At 40.4% G+C, this 21,158-nt stretch overlaps 1 protein-coding gene and 1 long non-coding RNA gene across 4 annotated transcripts in view; one reads left to right on the forward strand and one right to left on the reverse strand.

Moving 5' to 3' along the window:
- B3GNT6 (UDP-GlcNAc:betaGal beta-1,3-N-acetylglucosaminyltransferase 6) overlaps positions 1 to 9,846 on the reverse strand; it is a 72,230-nt gene extending 62,384 nt beyond the window's left edge. The window contains exon 1 of the mRNA XM_077113514.1: positions 9,746 to 9,846. The gene's annotated coding sequence lies outside the window, so the exon portion shown is untranslated. The remainder of the gene's footprint in view (positions 1 to 9,745) is intronic.
- The window catches only part of LOC143644473 (uncharacterized), a 34,804-nt gene continuing 22,352 nt past the window's right edge, over positions 8,707 to 21,158 (forward strand). For all 3 annotated transcript variants that reach the window (XR_013156727.1, XR_013156726.1, XR_013156728.1), the window contains exons 1-2: positions 8,707 to 8,944; positions 17,102 to 17,319. This is a non-coding gene — a long non-coding RNA (uncharacterized LOC143644473). The remainder of the gene's footprint in view (positions 8,945 to 17,101; positions 17,320 to 21,158) is intronic.

A 21,158-nucleotide genomic window follows, 5' to 3' on the forward strand; every position in this document is an offset into this window, starting at 1 on the left:
CCATTTGAGTGGGTCTTGATTGGTTTACTGGAGTCCTATAAAAGAAGAAACATTTTGGAGAAAGAAATTCAGAGAGAGCAGAGAATGCTGCAGCACCACGAAGCAGAGAGTCCACCAGCCAGCGACCTTTGGAGGTGAAGAAGGAACATGCCTCCTGGGGAGCTTCATGAAACCGGAAGCCAGGAGAGAAAGCTAGCACATGACACCATATTCACCATGTGCCTTTCCAGCTGAGAGAGAAGCCTTGACTGTGTTAGCCATGTGCCTTCTCACTTGAGAGAGAGATCCTGAACTTCATCAGCCTTCTTGAACCAAGGTATCTTTCCCTGGATGCCTTTGATTGGACATTTCTATAGACTTGTTTTAATTGGGACATTTTCTTGGCCTTAGAACTGTAAACTAGTAACTCATTAAATTCCCCTTTCAAAAAGCCATTCCGTTTCTGGTATATTGCATTCTGGCAACTAGCAGACTAGAACACTACATTTCTCTTAAGTTTATTCTCCTGCCCATCCCTGCCCAGCTTGACCCTTTCTGATCTGTTCCCTTTGTTGCTACCAGAGTCAAGGTAGCATGGAGGTGATAACCCTGGATTCAGACGAAATGAGAATTCTCACTTTACCACCTTTGTTCAAAAGCTGCGCTTTGTTGAACAAGTCATTTCAGGTATGTTTTAGCATCCTTGACTTCTCAGGCAAATAACATGTAATGGGCTGGCTTAAACAATGGGAATTAAATGTCTCACAGGCTAGGAGTCTAAATCAAGTTCTCCTCAAGGTGATGCTTTCCATCTGTTTGTACTTGCTGGTACTGTTGGCTCTTTCCCAAACATGCAAGGTCAGTCTCTCTTCTGTATATCTAAATCCTCCTCTAGCTTTCCCAAGTGCACCTCAAATGCTGTCCTCTTGAGAACTCCCAAGCCAAGTCTGTGTGACAACAGCCTTTCTCTTATTAAATAGTTTCCTGCTAAATTCAGGCACATGTGTCCTGCATCTCAAATCACTCTCTTCTTGAAACACATTCTTTCCTCTGTTTTGTAGATGCCATATTCTCTTGGCTTTCCTCTGACCTCTTTTATCATGGCTCTCATTTCTCTTTGCTCAGTTTCTCATCTCTTATCAACTTTGTAAAATCTTTAAAAAAAATTTATTGTGGTAATATCATGTTACCACACAGAATTTCCCATTTTTACCATGTTCGAGTATAAAAATTAGTAGTATTGACACCACTCATTAGTAGTATACTATTACACTACCATCATTACCAAAACATTTTCATTATCCCAAAACAGAATCTCTGTACCATTAAGTACCCCATTCCCCAACTTGCCCCTGGTACCCTGTTGCTACTTTCTGTCTCTAAGACTTTGCATATTCTGGTTATTTATTGTTTTAGTTTGTTAATGCAACCAGAATGCAATATGCCAGAAATGGGATGGCGTTTATAAAGGGAGTTTATTAAATTACAAGTTTACAGTTCTAAGGCCATAAAAATGTCCAAACTGAGGCACACAGATAAAGACACTGTTCTGGTTTGCTAGCTGCCAGATTGCAACACACCAGAGACGGATTGGCTTTTAATAAAAGGGGATTTATTTCGTTAGTTCTTCAGAGGAAAGGCAGCTAACTTTCAACTGAGGTTCTTTCTTATGTGAGAAGGCACAGGGTGATCTCTGCTGGCCTCTGGGTTCCAACAACTTTCCCCGGGGTGATTCTTTTCTGCATCTCCAAAGGCCTGAGCTAAGCTGCTTGTGCTGAGATGAGGTATGCTTAGCTGCTTGGGCTGTGCAACATTGAGCTCTCTCATTTAAGCACCAGCCAATTAAATGAAACATCATTCATTATAGCAGGCATGCTTCTTAGCCAACTGCAGATGTAATGAGCAGCAGATGAGGTTCATGTACCATTGGCTTATGTCCACAGCAACAGAACTAGGTACCTTCATCTGGCCAGGTTGGCAACTGAATCTAACTACCACAGACACCTTGACTCAAGAAGGGCTGATGGCATCCAGAACACCTTTGGCATCTGGAAAGGCATGGGGTTGACATCTGGTTGTTCTTTGACCTCTCGTTTCAAACTGCTTCCCCTGAGATTTTATTTTCTGCATCTCCAAATGTCTTTGTCTGTGTTGGCTCTGAGCTTTTTCCAAAATGGTTCCCTCTTAAACGATTCTAGTAAGTGGATTAAGACCCACTTTGAATGGGTAGAGATACATCTCCATGGAAACCACCTAATTAAAAGGTCCCACAAACATTTGGGTGGATCATATCTTCATGGAAACAACCCAATTAAAAAATCCTATCCTAAACAATAGGTCTGGCTCTACAAGATTGGATCAGGAAAAGAACATGCTTTTCTTGGGTAATAACAGTTTCAAACCAGCACATTTATTTATAAGTGAGATCATATAATATTTGCCCTTTTGTGTCTAGCGTATGTAACTCAACATGATATCTTCAGGATTCATCCATGTTGTCGCTTGCATCAGGACTTCATTCCTTCTTACAGCTGAATAATATCCCATTGTACGTATATACCACATCTTGTTTATCTATTCATCAGTTGATGGACACTTGGGTTGCTTCCATATATTGACAATTGACAATGAACATTGGGTGCAGATATATCTGTTCGAGTCCCTGCTTTCATTTCTTTTGGACGTAGACCTAATAGTGGGATTGTCGGGTCATATGTAATTCTATACTTAACTCTCTGAGGAAGTGCTGAACTGTCTTCCATAACAGCTACACAATTTTTCTTTGCTACCAGCAATGAATGAGTGTTCCTATTTCTCTGGTTCTCTGCAACACTTCTCATTTTCTGTTTTGTTCATAGCAGCTGTTCTAATGGGCGTGAAATGGTAACTCATCATGGTTTTTATTTTAATTTCTGTAATGGCTAAGGAAGTTGAGCATCTTTTCATGTGCTCATTGGCCATTTGTATATATTTGTTCTAGTTTGCTAGCTGCCAGAATGTATCACACCAAAAACAGATTGGCTTTTAATAAAAGGGGATTTATTTTGTTGGTTCTTCAGAGGAAAGGCAGCTAACTTTCCACTGAGGTTCTTTCTTATGTGGAAGGCACAAGATGGTCGCTGCTGGTCTTCTCTCCAGGCCCCTGGGTTCCAGCAACTTTCCCCGGGGTGACTTCTTTCTGCATCTCCAAAGGCCTGGCCTGAGCTGCTAGTGCTGAGATGAGGAATGCCTAGCTGCTTAGGCTGTGCTACATTGCGTTCTCTCATTTAAGCACCAGCCAATTAAGTCAAACGTCACTCGTTGCAGCAGACACGCCTCCTAGCTGACTGCAGATGTAATTGGCAGCAGATGAGGTTCACGTACCGTTGGCTTATGTCCGCAGCAACAAGATTAGGTATGCTCACCTGGCCAAGCTGACAACAATCTAACTAACACATGTCCACCCCTTGTCAACTTGGCAACTTCAAGCATCACCTTAAACAGGTGCAAAAACTCTTCTTGCTGTGGGCCTGTAAATCTCAAAACAAATTGTCTGATGCCAAGATGCAAAGGAGGATATTCACAGGATATAGGTTTTCATGTCCATAGGGAGAAATTGGAAGAACACAGATGTAAAACCTGCAGGGCAAGCGCCATGGGATTTCAGAATCTGAAAGTCATTTATCCTTCGGCTTTAGAAAATGGCAGTCCCACCCCTTCCAAGGGCCTATGCAGTGGCCTGCCTCTTTCCAAATCAACCTCGGGGAACATCGAGGAGACCACCTCTGGGCTCCACTCTCTCCAGGCATCAGGGCCACCCCTGGGCTCTCTGCCATTTCTGGGGCACATGCTCAACCCCTCCATGTGGTGGCAGCCAGGCTCTCCCAGTCCCCCAAGGAGCATGCTACGCCTTTTCCAAGGCCCGAGGCTGCACAACTATTCCACTGCAATGAGAGGGGAGCCTCATCCTCACCCTTCAGGGTAAACTCACCCTCTCCCTGTATATGGGTGGGTCCACTCTCCTGGCCAAGGTTTCTTGGCTTCAGACCCGAGCTTCTATGGTTCTCACTCTGCAAACTCCAATTTTTTCCCTTTTGTGTCCTCCTTTGTCAAGATTGGTAATAGTTCCATTTACACCAACAGTGTCTTCAAACCCTCCAGGACTTCTCCATCATTCTCTTCACGGTTCCTCCAAAATCTTCCCTTTAGCCATCCAAAAACTGTTCCAACATATCTGGTATTTGCAAACTGCAGCAGCACCCCACTCTCCGGTACCAAATTTGTTCTAGTTTGCTAGCTGCTGGAATGCATCACACCAGAAACGGATTGGCTTTTAATAAACAACTGAATCTAACTAACACAATATTCTTTAGAGAAATGTCTATTTTTGTCTTTTACCCAATTTTTAATTGGGTTATCTTTTTGTTATTGAATTGTTGGAGTTCTTTATATATTTCAGTTATTAAGCCCTTGTCAGGTATATGGTTTCTACATATTTTTCCTATTCTGTAGGCTGTTTTTTCACTTTCTTGATAATGTCTTTTGCACAAAAGTTTTTAATTTTGATTAGGTCCACTTTATTTTTGTTGTTGTTGCTCATGCTTTTGATGTATGAGTAACAACAACATAGTGTACAAAATCTAAGAATCCATTGCTTAATACGAGATCCTGAAGATACTCACTATATTTTCTTCTAAGAGTTTCATAGTTTTAGAACCTATTTGAGGTCGTTAATCCATTTTTAGTTAATTTTTGTGTATGTTGAGAGATAGAAGTCCATTTTCATGTGGACCGCTAATTTTCCCAACACCATTTGTTGAAGGAATTATTCTTTCTCTATTGAGTGACCTTGGCACCCTTGTCAAAAAGCCATTGGTGATAGATATGAGGATTTGTTTCTGAATCCTCCATTCTGTTCCTTTGATTTTTTTTTGCATGGCGGGCTCTGGGAATCAAACCCAGGTCTCCAGCACAGCAGGCGAGAACTCTGCCACTGAGCCACTGTTGCCTGCCCTGTTCCTTTGATCTTTATGTCCGTCTTTGTGCCAGTACCACACTGCTTTGATTGCTGTAGTCTTTTGATAAGTTTTGAAATTGGGAAGTGTGAGAACTCCAACTTTGTTCTTCTTTTTCAAGGGGTTTTGACTATTTTGGGGTCCCTTGCTCTTCCATAGGCGTTTGGTGATTTGCTTTTCCATTACTGTGAAAAAGGGTGATGCTTTTATTTTTTTTCACATGGGCAGGCACTGGGAAATGAACCCAGGTCTCTGGCATGGCAGGCGAGAACTCTGCCTGCTTAGCCACCGTGGCCTGCCCTAGGGTGATGGAATTTTGATTGTGTAGAACCTGTATATCACTTTGGATAGAATTGACATCTTAACAATATTTAGTCTTCTAATCCATGAACATGGAATTAGGTATTCTTTAAATTATTTAATAAGGTTTCATTGTTTTGCATATTGCTTTTCTCTTGTGGCTTTCAGAATTTTCTCCTAATCCTTGGCATTCAGCAGTTTGATTATAATATGCCTTGGTGTGGATCTATTTGGGTTTATCCTGTTGGAGTTTTAGCATCTTGAAAGTGTATAGTCATATCTTTTGTTAAATTTGGGAAGTTTTCAGGCATATTTCCTTTGAATATTCTCCATACTCCTTTCTCTTTCTCTTTTCTTCTGGCACTCCAGTACTGTATATATTGGTATGCTTGTTTGTACTCCACAGGTCTTTTAGGTTCTCTTCATTTTTCTTTTTATGTTCCTCAGACTAAGTAATTTAAATGATCTTGTCTTCAAGTTCACTGATTCTTTCTTCTGCTAGCCCCAATCTGCTGTTGAATCCCTCTAGGGAATTTTTTTTGGTCATTTTAAAATGTCTCGTATTGAGATATATAGTCACATACCATATAGTCATCCAAGATATACAGTCATTGGTTCACAGTATCATCAAATAGTTGTGCATTCATCACCACAATGTTTAAACATTTCATTACTCCAAAAGAAGAAAAAGAATAAAGAACACCCAGAACATCACATAACCCTTATTCCCCCCATTATTTATTTATTTTTTGTCCTTATTTTCTTACTCATCTGCCCATACCCTGGATGAAGGGAGTGCCAGTCACAAGGTTTTCACAATCACATGATCAGGTCATAAAAGCTCTATAGTGATACAGTCATCTTCAAAAGTCAAGTACTGGGTTGCAGTTCAACAGTTTCAGATATTTTCTAGGGAATTTTAAATTTCAGTTACTATGGTTTTCAGCTCCAATATTTCTGTTTGGTTCCTTTTTATAATTTAATCTCTTTATCAGTCATCTCATTTTATTCATAAATTGCTTCCTATGAAATAATTTTTCTTCTGAGTTCCCATTCCCAGGTGCTTTATTGTATGTCTTAAGGCTAGGTATAGTTTTTCCCTGGTTGTTATGATTTGATTATTTCTCACACTAATTTAGCTGTCCCCAAGCTGCTTCTGCACACAGGGCAAGCTCTGTGACAGTGAACCAGAGACAAGTGTCCCAATTCACCCCTTCAGGCTACTACCTGATAGGTCGGTCCAGAAACACATGCACCTTAGTATGTGCATAGGGATTACTCTGCTTCCTTCAGAACCAGGATCAGGGATTTGAACTGAGAGCATAGGCTGGCTCCATATTGAGCTGGGGAGGGCATGGGGGAAGGGACAGTAACAGAACCATGAGGGGTTTCTGTCCTTTTTAAGTTGCCACTTTCTTGAATTGGCACTCATCCAGTTACTTCAACCCATTAGTTGATTTTTGGCACTCTAAGAAAAGTGGTTCTGTTAGTTCTCACTAGTTGTTTAAAGATTCTGTCAGAGGACAGAACTCTGGAGTGTCTCACTCTGCCGTCTTGGTGATATCTCTCTATATCTATCAGCCTTTCTTAATGCTCCCATTATGAAAGCCTCAGGGCTCTGTCCTAGGCACTCTTTTCGCCTCCTTCAAAAACAATCTCCTTCACTGTAATGACCTCTATATGTCTAACCAGCCACCTGTTACTTAACCACTTTTTTCTCAGCCACTTTGGATACAATCCAAGCTGTCATTTTTCTCCCCAGAGTTGCCACTATCTACCATGTTGTTCAACCCAAAACCTTGATTAACTCGCTTCTCTCCTTCATACACTTACCCAAGCCTGATCACATCTGACTCCTAAATATTTAATCAATGTTTCCACTTCTAGTCCCAATACCAGCAGGCTAATCTAAGCTAGCATCTCATTCTTAGCTGAAATAGCCTCCTGACTGGTCTTCCCAAATGCTTTCTAACTCTTAGCTGATCCCTTTTCTATAGTAGCTAGAGTGACCTTTGAAATATGCTTTGTATGCCATTCCACATACATGCTCTTTTCCTGGTAGCTTCCTACCATAACCTGCTACCTTGACCTTTGGCCAGTTCCTAAGACCACTAGATCTCTTTCTATCTTGAGACTTTGCCACGTACTATTCTCTGGCCTAGATTGACCTTCCCTTCTCTCCTTTGCTTCTTTAATACCTATTTCTCCTCTAAGTATGCTTAAAAAGTCATGTCCTTTGGGGAAGCTTTAATGAAGCCCAAAGGAGACCAGTTCCCTGTTAGACATTCCCAGAGTATTATTTGTTTATAGTTTATCTTCCTACTAGTCTGTAAGTGTCTTGAGGGCAGGCTCACATCTGTTTTTCACCATTGTATCCAGACCCCTGCACAGAGTTCAGCATTGGAAAGGAAGAAACATAGAAGTGGTAAATGCTGGTGGTCTTGATTCAAATTCTAGCTCTACCGCTTTCCATGCTCATGATTATGAGCATGTCTATTTAAGCTCTAAAACACCTATGTCTTAAGAGTAATCGTGAGATTTATCTGATACTACATGCAAAGAATTTAGCATTATGTTTCACATGTAGTTAGTTTTGAGTAAATATTAGCTATTATGATTGTCATAGGTGCTAATAAATATTTGTTGAATAAATGTTTTTCCCAGAGTATCTGCTCAATACATATTTTTAGATTGAGTAGTTTGCACATAATTATTGTTGGATTGAATTGTGCTCTGTTGCTTGTGTATTAGGGTCCATACACAATATCTGGCATAGAAGTGGGCACAAAGCAGGTGTCCAGTGAAGTGATGGCCGCACTAACTACAAATAAAGGTGAAATAGCCGTGCTAAAGTGTCAGTATAATTACTGAGTGTCTATTGGAAATATTAGATGTAAGTTTCTATAGTTCTTAACTTATTTCTGTTTTGGTGGTTGATGTACTGAGAAAAGGAGGCAGCAAGGTGAACTGTGCTTACTTTGTCCTCATTGTATAATCAGTGCCATGTCCTGTGCTTTACACACATGGGGCATGCAATAAATATATTTTTTCAATGAATAAAGGAATAAAAAAATGAGTGGTAGTAGAGTTTAGAGTCTAACTTGAGCCCAGCTCTTCCTTTTGTTAGTTGTGTGAATTTGAAATTAGTTAACCTCTGGGTTTTCGGTGCCCTCCCCTGAAAAATGGAGAAAATTAACGTTCATCTTTGAAGTAAGGAGCAAGAAAATAATTTTGTGAATTTTGAAGTGCCATACAATTCTAGTTTTTAAAAACTAAAATGACTAAAAAGCAAACCCCTCAAATAATTTGTAAAAAGAAAAATAATCTCTGACCCAGTGCAACAGTTATTCTTATCTCAATAAAACTTACATTGACACACGTGATTCAGAAATCTGGGTCTCAGCCAACTTTTGATATGAAAGTAAAGAAAAGGTGCTGGCCGGGTCGAGCTCGTGAGGGAGGCACTTGCTCTTGGATGTGCAGTGTGTGCTCTGCATGGGCATTTACTAGCTCTGAAGCTTGGCCGACCTCTGAGTGTGTATTTTTCTTGGATTTCGTCCTTTTCTTAAAGTACTTCCAGGCTCTCTGGAGTCCCCGCAGCTAAAGCCCTCACAGTCTCTTCTGTCTTTGATGACTCAGCTCAAATACTAGCTCCTCCAGAAAACCTCCCGGTAAGTCCAGCTAAAGAACCTATCTCCTTTTTGATACGTCTGCTTTTTGATACCAAGCTGCTGAGTAACAGAGTTGATAAAAGAGGACCGACCTGCCACTTACTAATTATTCAGCCCTTTTCAATCTCAGGTTCCTCATTTGCTCAACTTTTGGAAAATTATTTATCTTTGTGCCTTAGAGGATTAATTCATGTAAGACCCTTTATAACTACATGGCACATAATAAGAGCCTGATAACATTAGCACTTGTCAGTTAACTCGTACAGGAGTGTTTATCGAGGCAAAACAATTTGTTTTTATGGATTAAGTCCAAGGTTCTCATGCAGAGTGGTATAAATGAAATTGATTTGTGGTCCTTTCATTGTAATCTTTTCTCTGTCTTTCTAGTGCTCCACTGACATGCCTGCTCATCTTTTTGCAGTGCTATTCTCTCTGCCTAGAACTCCCCAACTTCTTTCCTCACAGGCAGCTTTGATGCTGAGAGATGAATGGCTGGGACACAGCTTTTCTGGCTCACCTACCAGCCCCTGCCACTTCAGGGTCTTCCTGGGGGGATATATACCCAAAGAATGTGGCAGGCAAACAAAGCTTTTATTACGGTAGGACTTGGGCCCAAATCCCAGCATGGAACCCTTACCCCAGGGACTGCCCTGGATCTGGGCAGGGTGGGCAACTCTTGTTTTATTTCTTTCCCCTTGGCCTCTCTCTGCTTCTTGACCGCTGCTCTAAGGAGAGGAGGGTGAGGTGGGAGAGAAAAGGTACTTCTTTCCCATTGGAAAGAAACCCAAGCCCCCGACTTACCTTGCATGTCTGTGAGAAAAGCAGTAGGAAGGAGCCATCCCCAGACTGGAACCAACCTGTAACCCTTTGTTTCACACGTTCCCTCCCTGGACTTTGGCTTAGTTCAGTAGATTTGAATCTGGCCAATCTATGACGTCAGTCCTTCTACTTAGGGGTTGGGTGAGGAGGAGGGGGAGGGGAAGCAGGAGCTACAGGTTTAACCATTAGTGATTACGTGTATATATTTTAAGGTGTGTGTATGTGTGTGTGGGGGGGGGTATAGCATATGTCATAAAATTTCCCATTTTAACTACTTTCAAGTATACAATAAGATATTTACTACATTCACAGTAATACCCCCATCCATTACCAAAACTTTTCCATTATCCCAACCAGAAACATTGTACCCCATATGCCTTAACTCCCATCCCCGACCTTTCAGTTCCTGGTAACTTGTAATCTTTGTTTTTGTTCCTCTTTATTTGCATATTCTAGTTATTTCATGTAAGTGGAATCATAATATTTGTCCTTTTGTGTCTGGCTTATTTCGTACACCATGATATCTTGAGAGTTCATCCATATTGTAATGTCAAATGTCAGCTCTGTGGAAGATTTTTCTTGACCCCTCCATCTACCAGTGGTTTTGTACTTTCCCACAATGTAGACCTATCCTTACTAAAACATTTTAGTTCTGTTTTAGACATGCTATGTTGACAGCATCATAAAGGGAAGGGGACATATTCTTTTTTTTGGGGGGGGTGCATGGTCTGGGAATCGAACCCGGGTCCCCCACATGGAAGGTGGACATTCTAACCACTGAACTATTCGTGCACCCAAGGGACATATTCTTTTAACGTAGTATATGCTCAAAAATTTTTGATGGATGCATTGCACGTAAAGTGTTCGTAAAGTGTTCATATGGAAGTGAGGCAGGCTAGAACAGGAAGAGAGGAGAAAGAGGATAAGAAAACTTTGAAGGAGAACTTGAACAAAGGTGGTTAGTCAAGTTCAGGAGGGCCCATGTCCTGTACAGACACCCTGCCTGGAGGCTACCTTCGAATGGGAAGCACCCAGCTGCAGCCAACCGGTTCATCTGGAGCCAAAGGACCCCCATCTGAGTGAGTCACTGTGGAGAATGGTAGAGTCAACCAGCCCACCCAAAATACTGTCTACCGCCAGGTACAGCCCTGTAGAGAAGGGAAGGTAGAAGAAAGAGCCCTGAACAAAGGGGTAAGACTGGGGGGAAGGGGAGTAAGTAAAGATAATCTATAAAAGCAAATGGCCCCACATTGCCAGGGCTTCTCGCCTTTCTCACCTCTGTCTTTGTGAAAGTGTCCACATATTCCTTCATGTTGTAACAGAGAAATCAGTATTTAAGGGATGGTGTTGATTACTGAATCATTATATAGATATTCCTTTTTGCTTTCTGGTATATTGGTATAGACAGAGGGAAATTCCTGAAATCTCTAAACTGTAATCCAGCTGCCTTAATCTCTGATAATGATTACATAGCCTTTATCTTCTCCCCTGTAATTGTCAAAACCTTGTGACTAACCTTCATTTGTACTCAGTTATCTAGTTTTTCAACTTCAGAGTCTTGTAATCACTAAAGATGGCCCCTAATGTTTTTAATGAAGGGTCTTGGGTCAGCCCAGAAAGAACCTACCCTTAGTCCAAAGTTATCTTGATAATCAGCTGGATCTAACCAAAATGGGCCTGCCGGACACTCACAGTAGCTTAGACTTTAACATATAAATCACCTATGCCTCATTCTGCCATTTTCTTACATATGTTCTGTGACTAAGCATGTAATCAGTCCGTGTATGCCCAATAATTAGATCATCTCTAATTGCATTATCTGGGCCCACTGTGCTCATTATCCTAAACCCTGCCCATCTTTTTCTATAATAAAACTATCAGAATTACTGTAGTTCCGGAGACAGATTTGGGCAGCTAGGCCATCTGCTCTCCTACTATGTGCCCAGTAGTAAACTCTTTCTCTCTTTGAAGCCCTGGTGTCTCAGGAATTGTTATTGAGCATATCAGGCAGAAGAATGGCCTTTGTCTGGTAACACTGTGTGTTCTCAATAAATTTTCTGCCTGCTTTATTCTATGCTATGTTATGCCCTTGAATTCTTTCTCATAGCATGGCCAAGAACCGGGAAGCCAAGTCTGGCAACAGGAGTACTTCCTAAATATATTAATGACATTCAAGTGTGCTGAATTCAACAAATAATAAATGGCTTGATCTCATTACCACTGTCAATTCTGGTCTTCAAGAAGCTCGCTGTGTCTTGGGAGAGAAGATACTAAATCATTATAAAGGAATATATCGTGCAAAACACCAGAGAGGGAACTTGGGGAAGGGAAGGCTTCACCTTAGAACTGAATTGTATATTATCTGTTCCTGTGTAACAAACCATCCCAAAACTTAATGACTTAAAGCAACAATAATTTATTATTTCCTGAGATTCTGTGGGTTGACAGGGAGGTTCTTGTACTGGATCCACCTGAATGCGCTCATGTGGCTATATTCAGCTAGTGGATAAGCTAGGGGCTGGCCTCTCTCTCCATGTGCTCTTTTGGCACCAGACAAAGGCAGTGTATTCTCTGCCCCATGGGCTCAAATGACTAGTTCCTAAGGCACTGGGGTTTCAAAGAGAGAAGAGTTTATTACTTGGTATGAAACAGGAGATCAGATGGCTTATTGGCCTAAAATTCTGTCTCCCTGAGCCTAGGGAATTTAAGGTTTTTTTTGGAGTCTAACAAGGAGAGATGAAGTTATTGCAATTTTAACAAAAAGTATAAACAGACAGAGTTATCTCAATAGCAAGTATAAGCAGAGACAATTTATAAATGAAAAGGAGAAAAACTGTACTGGTACCAGTTAATGGTTATTCTGAGCTAATTCAACTTCCTCCATTAGCATTAGAGGATTTTCCCTTACAAGTTTTTAAAGTAAAAAAATAAAAAATACACAGATAAAGGAAGTACCAGCTTTTACAATCACAAAGGCACAAGATAAAGGCTTTTACAGTCCTTTTCAGTGATCAGGACAGCTACATCATAATCCAGAGATTTCAGGTATTTCCCTCCCTCTACTCTAATATACCAGAAAGAAAAAAGGAGTTTTTATATAATGATTCAGTAGTCATCATCATTTGTTAAATCCTAACTTCTTGGTTACATTTTCATGCTGGGCTTCTGCACATGTGGTGGTCTCAGGGTTTCATGATGGTGAAGGCGGAAACCCTGAGACCTCATGAGGCCTGGGCTGCAGAACTTGCACAGAGTCTCTTTCACCACATTCTGTTAGTCAAAGACCAGCCCGAGGGATAGGGAGGAATTCCAAGTATTGGGAGCCATGGGTTTTGAAGGTGGGAAGTTTTCCCAGCAGGCAAGGAGAGGTGTAAAGAGGGAGAAGGGTACTCTCCAGAGGTTCCCAGGAGGGGTTAAACTAGGCAGGATGTGTTGGGGAAACAGTCAAGGTTTAGTGTGGTTAGAGGGGTAAATATTTGGAGTTCAAGGTGTGAAGAAAGAGTAGCACTGCCCTGAGAAGGTCCTTGAATTCCATACTTGGAGTTTCAGCTTGACCATGTTACCAGATAAAGGCCATGGACTCTTCTGCCCATCCCGCTCAATGATCAATTGTTGAGACACTGGGATTTCAAAGAGAGAAAGAGTTTATTACTACATGTGTAGGAGGAGAACAAATAGCCTAAGGGCCCCAAATCTGTTTCCCCAAGTTTAAGGGGTTCAAGGTTTTAACGATTTTAACAAGAGGAGATAAGGTCATTTCAGATAGTAAGTTCAAAGCAGAAAAGGAGACAAGTGTTATCATTTCAATAGGAGAACAGAAATTGAAAGGAGGGGAGGCAGAGCTATCACTTCAGTACTAAAGGTGTAAACCAGAAGGAAGAAGTAGTTAATGGCTGACTTCATTAGCATCAGGACCTTTGCTGTATAAGAGAATAACCAGCTCTTATAATCACAAAGGCACAGGATAAGGGCTTTTTACACTCATTTCAGATATCAAGGCAGCTGGACTACATTCAGAGATCTCAGGTATTTCCCTGTCTACTCCAACATTCTAAAAAGCAAAAAGGAATTTTTATATAAGGATTCACTAATCAAAATCATCCCTCAAATCCCTATTTCTTGGTTACAACCCTGTGAAAGTTTTGACAGGCCACATCTCTTTTGAAGAGCCCATTGTAGTAGCCCATATGGTGTTATATCCACTGGAGAAGGCAAGGCTGGAGGTAGAAAACCTAGAGGGAGGGTGGTACAGTGATCCAGGTAAGAGGTGAGGTCCTGGCTTGAAGTGGGCAGGCGGTCAGAATGGAGGGGGTAGGTGTCTTCCTAGTTTGGTGGCTTCTTGGGCTGGTCAGAATGAGAGAAGTGTTAGGTATGGGTCGTTAAAGGAGCCACATGAGACAGCAAGTTAAAGCTTAATAGTTTATTGCTAGAGAGAAAGAAACAGAATGAAAGCAAGGGGAGAGCAGGCAGGTGGGAGCCAGCAAAACCTGCTAGCAAAAGGAAAGGAAAAATGGCTCCAACTCTCTTTCTGACAGCTCGTGGTTTTGAAGGAAAAACCACTTCAGAAGGGGTGGAAGTGATGTGTGGCTGCACGCATCGCTGGGAGATATCAGGCTGGTGCACATCGTGAGTTCATGCTTGTGGTTATCTGGTCTGGCCTCTGGCAGGTGCGGCAGTGGCATGTTCGTGCTCATCCATCTTGCCAGCACATCAGGTCCTATCAGAGGAGCTGCAGAGGGAGAGAAACTGATGGGCCCCCATGCCTCAGAATCCATTTTGTATGTCAAGTTTTATTTTCTGAGACCTGACCAGAAGCCTGAGGGATAGGGGTGGGAGTGTCAGGAGAACTGGGGGAGAATGAGGAAGGGACTGAGTATAGGTTTCAGATGGGGATGTGAGGTACATAGTTGATTATGGAAACCCTAGGATTTACTGGGAACTTCATGGCAGGTAAAAGACTGAAAGGGGCGATGAGCACTTGTTAAGTCTGGGGACAAATGGGGGCAAGAATGAAGCCCCAGGCAGGGATCTGACCTTAATTCCTCCCCAGAGTGTCTCGTTCATGCCTGAGGCCTACAGCTTGGCACATGAAGTCACCCATTAAGCCTGGGTAAATGACTGAATGGAATAATTTTAACTCCTTTTCTTCAAGCCTCTTAGAAGCTCATCTGTTGTTTTTAGTAGAAATATCTTTTGGGAAGTGAATTGTAATGGAGAGAAGGTGACATGGAGAGAGTTTATTGGAGTAAGATGAACAGGCTTTGGGACAGGCAGTTGTGAGCTCTCTGGGAAGGTTTTGTAGTGGCCAGAGAGAGACTTAGATGGAGAGGTGACGTCTCACATGTGTGGACACATACTTTGTCTCTTTTGGGCTTCACAGTCCTGTGGCATAAAGGCCACAGAGCTGTGGGTGGTGGTAAAATCTAGTGTAAATCCTAGTCTTGATCCAGTGCCAGTTCTGTCACTCCTTTGTCTGAAAAACTGGGTGGCATCAGTTCATTCTGTCACCACCTTCAAGACAAACAGTCTCTGTGGGCAAAGGTGGCACCTGACAACCAGGAAGAGGAAGAAAGTTGGATTTCTGATTCCTTGTTCCAGGTCGTCAGTCCTCAGAGCGGGATCGGGAAGTGGGGCTGACTCTGATAGCTGAGGTACCTCTGGCAGACCCAGGCCAGGCACTCTAAAAAAAAATTTTTTTTTTAATTAAAGAAATTGTGAGTTCACAAAATAATCATGCATAAAATACAGGATTGCTTTATACCACCTGTTCTAGTTTGCTGGCTGCCGGAATGCAATATACCAGGAACAGAATGATTTAAAAAGGGGAATTTAATAAGTTGCTAGTTTACAGTTCTAAGGCTGAGAAAATGTCCCAATTAAAACAAGTCTTTAGAAATGTCCAATTTAAGGCATCCGGGGAAAAGATACCTTGGTTCAAAAAAGGCCGACAATGTTCAATGTTTCTCTTTCAGCTGGAAGGGCACATGGCAAATATGGCAGTGTCTGCTGGCTTTCATGTGGCTTTACCAAAAAGGGACTCTCTCTAAAATGTTTCCTCTTTTTTTAACAAAAATTTAACAAACAAAATAAAACATTAACATATATAATCAGTAATTCACAATATCATCACTTAGTTGCATATTCATCATTTTTTAGAACACTTGCATCAATTCAAAAAAAGAAATAAAAAGACAATAGAAAAAGAAATAAAACAAAAACAGAATAAAAAAAGATTATACCTACCATACCCCTTACCCCTCGCTTTCATTGATCACTAGCATTTCAAACTAAATTTATTTTAACATTTGTTCCCCCTATTATTTTTTTTTTATTCCATGTGTTCTACTCGTTTGTTGGCAAGGTAGATAAAAGAAGCATCAGACACAAGGTTTTCACAATCACACAGTCACATTGTGAAAGCTATATCATTATACAATCATCTTCAAGAAACATGGCTGCTGGAACACAGCTCTACATTTTCGGGCAGTTCCCTCCAGCCTCTCCATTACATCTTGAATAACAGGGTGATATCTACTTAATGCGTAAGAATAACCTCCAGGATAACCTCTCGACTCTGTTTGGAATCTCTCAGCCATTGACACTTTGTCTCTTTCACTCTTCCCCCTTTTGGCCGATAAGGTTTTCTCAATCCCTTGATGCTGGGTCTCAGCTCATTCTAGAGGTTTTCTCAATCCCTTAATGCTGAGTTTCAGCTCATTCTAGGTTTTTTTTCAATCCCTTGATGCTGAATCTCAGCTCATTCTAGGATTTCTGTCCCACATTGCCAGGAAGGTCCACACCCCTGGGAGTCATGTCCCACGTAGACAGGGGGAGGGTGGTGAGATTGCTTGTTGTGTTGGCTAGAGAGAGAGGCCACATCTGAGCAACAAAAGAGGTTCTCTTGCGGGTGACTCTAAGGCCTAAATTTTAAGTAGGCTTGACCTATCCTTTGTGGGGTTAAGTTTCATATGAACAAAGCCGAAGACTGGGGGCTCAGCCTATAGCTTTGGTTGTCCACACTACTTGCAAGAATATCAAGAATTCAACTTGGGGAAGTTGAATTTCTCCCTGTTCTCACCGTTCCCCGAAGGGGGGTTTGCAAATACTTTTCCACTCACTGATCGAATCACTCTGGGATTCATCGGGGCACCGCTCTGGACAAACCAACAAAATCTCATGTCCTACCTGAGATTCCAAGTACTTATGGTGTTCAGTCAAACTATCTATGTAAGTTATATTAGGAAATGCACTAGTCAAAATATAAATTTTGTACCAAATAAGCATTTTTTGCTTTAGTCTCACACATAAGGTGACAAAAAAATGTTTCCTATTTTAAAGGATTCCAGCAAGCAACTCCACCTTCAGTGGGTGGAGACCAACCTCCATGGAAATCATCTAATCAAAAGTTACTACCCACAGTTGGGTGGGTCACATCTTCATGGAAACAATCAAAATGCTCCCACCCAGCAATATTGAATGAGGATCAAAGGGCATGGCTTTTCTGGGGTCCACCACAGATTCAGACTGGCACACCACCTCACCAACACCTTGCATTGGTATGGAATATTTGTTACTTTTAATGATAGCATTAAAAAAAAATTGTACTCTTTTTTTAACAGTAGTTACCTTTGTTATAATTCATTAAAGATTATTAAATGAGTTCTATCATCCATTGTTTTGGTAGGTATATTTTTCCCTTATAACACTTTATTATTACCACCTTATATTATCATCATACATCTGTTATGAACCATGAAAGAACTTTCTTATGCTATTAACTATTGTCCATCATCTATAATAAGGTTCACTGTGCAATACAGTCCTATCTTTAAATTTTTATTCTAGTAATAGATACATCCTAAAGTTTCCTCTTTTAACCACATTCATCTGTAAAGTTCAGTGCTGTGGATTACATTCACAGTAATGTGCGACCATCATCACCATTCACTTCCAGACCTTTACAATCATCCTAAATAGAAATTCTTTACAGGTTAAGCATTAACACCTTATTCTCTAACCCCAATCTGTTTCCTGGTAATCTATATTCTAGATTCTAACTCTCTTGAGTTTGTTTATTATAATTTTGAGTTTGTTTATTATCTCATAACATTGAGATAATACAAATATTTGTCCTTTTGTGTCTGGGTTATTTTCATCCAGGTTCATTCATGCTGTAAAACATGCATCAGGACTTCATTCCTTCTTACAGCTGAATAATACTCTATCATATGTATATGCCACATTTTGTTTATCCATTCCTCACTTGATGGACACTCGGGTTGCTTCCGTCTTTTGGCAATTGTGAATAATGCTGCTATGAACATCAGTGTGCAGATGTCTATTTGAGTCCTGTTCTTACTCCTTCGGGTAGTATCTCAGTGCTGGATCATACAGTAATTCTCTACTTAGCTTCCTGAGGAACTGCCAAACTGTCTTTCATAGTGGCTGCACCATTTTACATTCCCGCTAGCAGAGAATGAGTGTTCCTATTTCTCCACATGCTCTCCAACACTTGTAGTTTTGTTTTTTTAAAAGAGTGGACATTCTAGTAGGTCTGAAATGGTATCTCATTGTGGTTTTGATTTGCATTTCCCTTGTAGCTAGTGATGTTGAGCATCTTTTCATGTGCTTTTTAGCTGCTTATATTTCCTCTTTGGAAAATGTCTATTCATGTCTGTTCTAGTTTGCTAGTTGTTGGAATGCAATATACCAGAAACAGAATGGTTTTTATAAGGGGGAATGTATTATGTTGCAAGTTTACAGTTCCAGGCTGTGAAAATGTCCCAGCTAAAGCAAGGCCATAGAAATGTCCAATCTAAGGCATCCAGGGAAAGATACCTTGGTTCAAGAAGGCCTATGACATCCAGGTTTTCTCTCTCAATTGGAAAGGCACATGGCAAGCATGGTGGCATCTGCTAGCTTTCTCTCCTGGCTTTTTGGTTCATGAAGCTACCCCAGGGATATTTTCCAAAGGTCTCTGGCTGTGTGGGCTCTGGCTCTTGTCATTCAGAAGCTCTCTCCAAAGATTCCTCTTTTAAAGGATTGGAGTAAACTAATCAAGACCCACCTGGAACGGGTGGAATCACATCTCCCTCTACTCAAAAGTTAATACCCACAATTGGGTGAGTCACATCTCCGTGGAGATAATATAATCAAACTTCCAACATACAGTACTGGAATAGGGTTTGAAAGAAACGGCAGTCTCTACGTGATGGATCAGGATTAAAACATGGCTTTTCTAGGGTGCACATATCCTTTCAAACCAGTACAATGTCTTTTACCCATTTTTAAGTTGGGCTTTTTCTTTTTTATTGTTGAATTGTAGGATTAGTTTATATCTTCCCCCCTTGGATAGTAAATGCTTATTGGATATGTGGTTTCAAAGTATTTTCTCCCAGTGAGTAGGTTGTCTTTTTCACTTCTATGACAAAGTCCTTTGAAGCACAAAAGTTTTTAATTTTGAGGAGCTCCCATTTACCTAATTGTGCTTTGGGTGTGCTTTGGTCTAATAAAGCCTTGCCTATCACAAGATCCTAAAGATGTTTTCCTACATTTCTTCTAGGAGTTTTATGGTCCTGGTTCTTATATTTAGGCCTTTGATCCACTGAATTAAATTTTCTGTAAGGTGTGAGATAGAGGTCTACTTTCATTCTTTTGCATCTGAATATCCAGTTCTCTCAGCACTGTCTGATTGAAGACACTGTTCTTTCCTGGTTGAGCAGATATAGCAGTCTTGTGAAATATCAATTGGCTATAGATGGGAACATCTATTTCTGAACTTTGAATTTGATTCCACTGGTCATTATAGCTTTATGCCAGTGCCATGATGTTTTGACCAAAAGCATATTAGTCTTTCAATAGAAACTAAAAATCAAAAGGTATAAATTTAACTAAGGATGTAAAGGGCTTATACACAGAAAAGCTTTGTAATATGCTTTAGGGTCAGGAAGTGTGATTTTCTAAATTCATTCTTCTTTTTCAAGATATTTTTGGTTATTCAGGGCCCTTTACCCTTCCAAATAAATTTGATAATTGGCTTTTCTTTTTCTACAAAGTAGGCTGCTTGAATTTTGATCGGCATTGCATTGAATCTGTAAACCAATTTGTGTAGAATTGACATCTTAAGGATATTTAGCCTTCCTTTCCATGAACACAGAGTGTCTTCCCATTTATTTAGGTCGTCTTTGATTTCTTTTAGCAATGTTTGATACTTTTCCATGTACAGGTCCTTTTACATCCTTAGTTAAATTTATACCTAGATAATTTTTTTTTTAGTTTCTATTGTAAGGCATTTTTTTTCTTGATTTCCTCCTTAGATTGCTCATTACTTACGTATAGAAACACTACTGATTCTTGCATGTTGATTTTGTACCCCACCACTTTGCTGAAGTCATTTATTAGCTCTAGTATTTTTGTGGTAGATTTTTCAGGGCTTTCTATATGTAGTATCATGTCATCTGCAAGTTATGAAAACTGTACTTCTTACTTTATAACTTGGTTATCTTTCTTTTTCTTGCCTAGTTGCTCTAGCTCTTCTCTTGCTGCTTTCAGGATTCTTTTTATCTTTGGTATTTGACATTCTGATTATTATGTGTCTCAGACTAGGTCCGTTAGGATTTATTCTATTTGGAACATGTTGTACTTCTGTACAAGTCTATTTATGTCTTTCTTAAAAGCTGGGAATTTTTTGGCCATTATTTCCTCAAATATTCTTTCTGTCCCCTTCCCCTTCTCTTCTCCTTCTGGGACACCCATAACAATATATGTTTGCATGCTTTGTGCTGTTATTCAGATTCCTGAGATACTGCTCAAATTTTTCCATTCTTTTCTTTATCTGTTCTTCTGTCTGTATTATTTTGATTATCCTATCTCCTAGTTAACTGATTTTTAGTCTGCCCTTTCAGTTCTGCTGTGTGCCTCTAGTGTGTTTTTAAATATCTTCTTGTGACTTTCATTCCCATAAGTTCTGTTGTGTTTCTTTTTTATGCTTTCATTTTCTTCCTTATACTCACCCAGTGTCTTGAATGTCCTTTGTCACTTTATGCATATTTTCCTTTATCTCTTTGAATTGATTTAGGAGATTTGTTTGAACATCTTTGATTAGTTGTACCTAAAGCTGTCTTCCTCAAAGTTTTAAGGTTTTGCTTTGACTGAGTCATATCTTCCTGCTTCTTAGTACGGCTTGTAATTTTTTGCTGATGTCTAGGCAACTGGCTATCTTTTTTTTTTTTTTCTGGGAGGTGCATGGTTCAGGAATCGAGCCCAGGTCTCCCACATGGCAGGCAAGAATTCTATCACTGAACTACCTTGCACCATCTGATTATCTTGATGAGTTTACTCTGAAGGCCAATTTTCTGTCTTGCCTAGGGTTTTATTGTTGATTGGCTTTGTGTTA

Source organism: Tamandua tetradactyla, chromosome 8, assembly GCF_023851605.1.
Source record: "Tamandua tetradactyla isolate mTamTet1 chromosome 8, mTamTet1.pri, whole genome shotgun sequence".
Taxonomy (NCBI): Eukaryota; Metazoa; Chordata; class Mammalia; order Pilosa; family Myrmecophagidae; genus Tamandua; species Tamandua tetradactyla.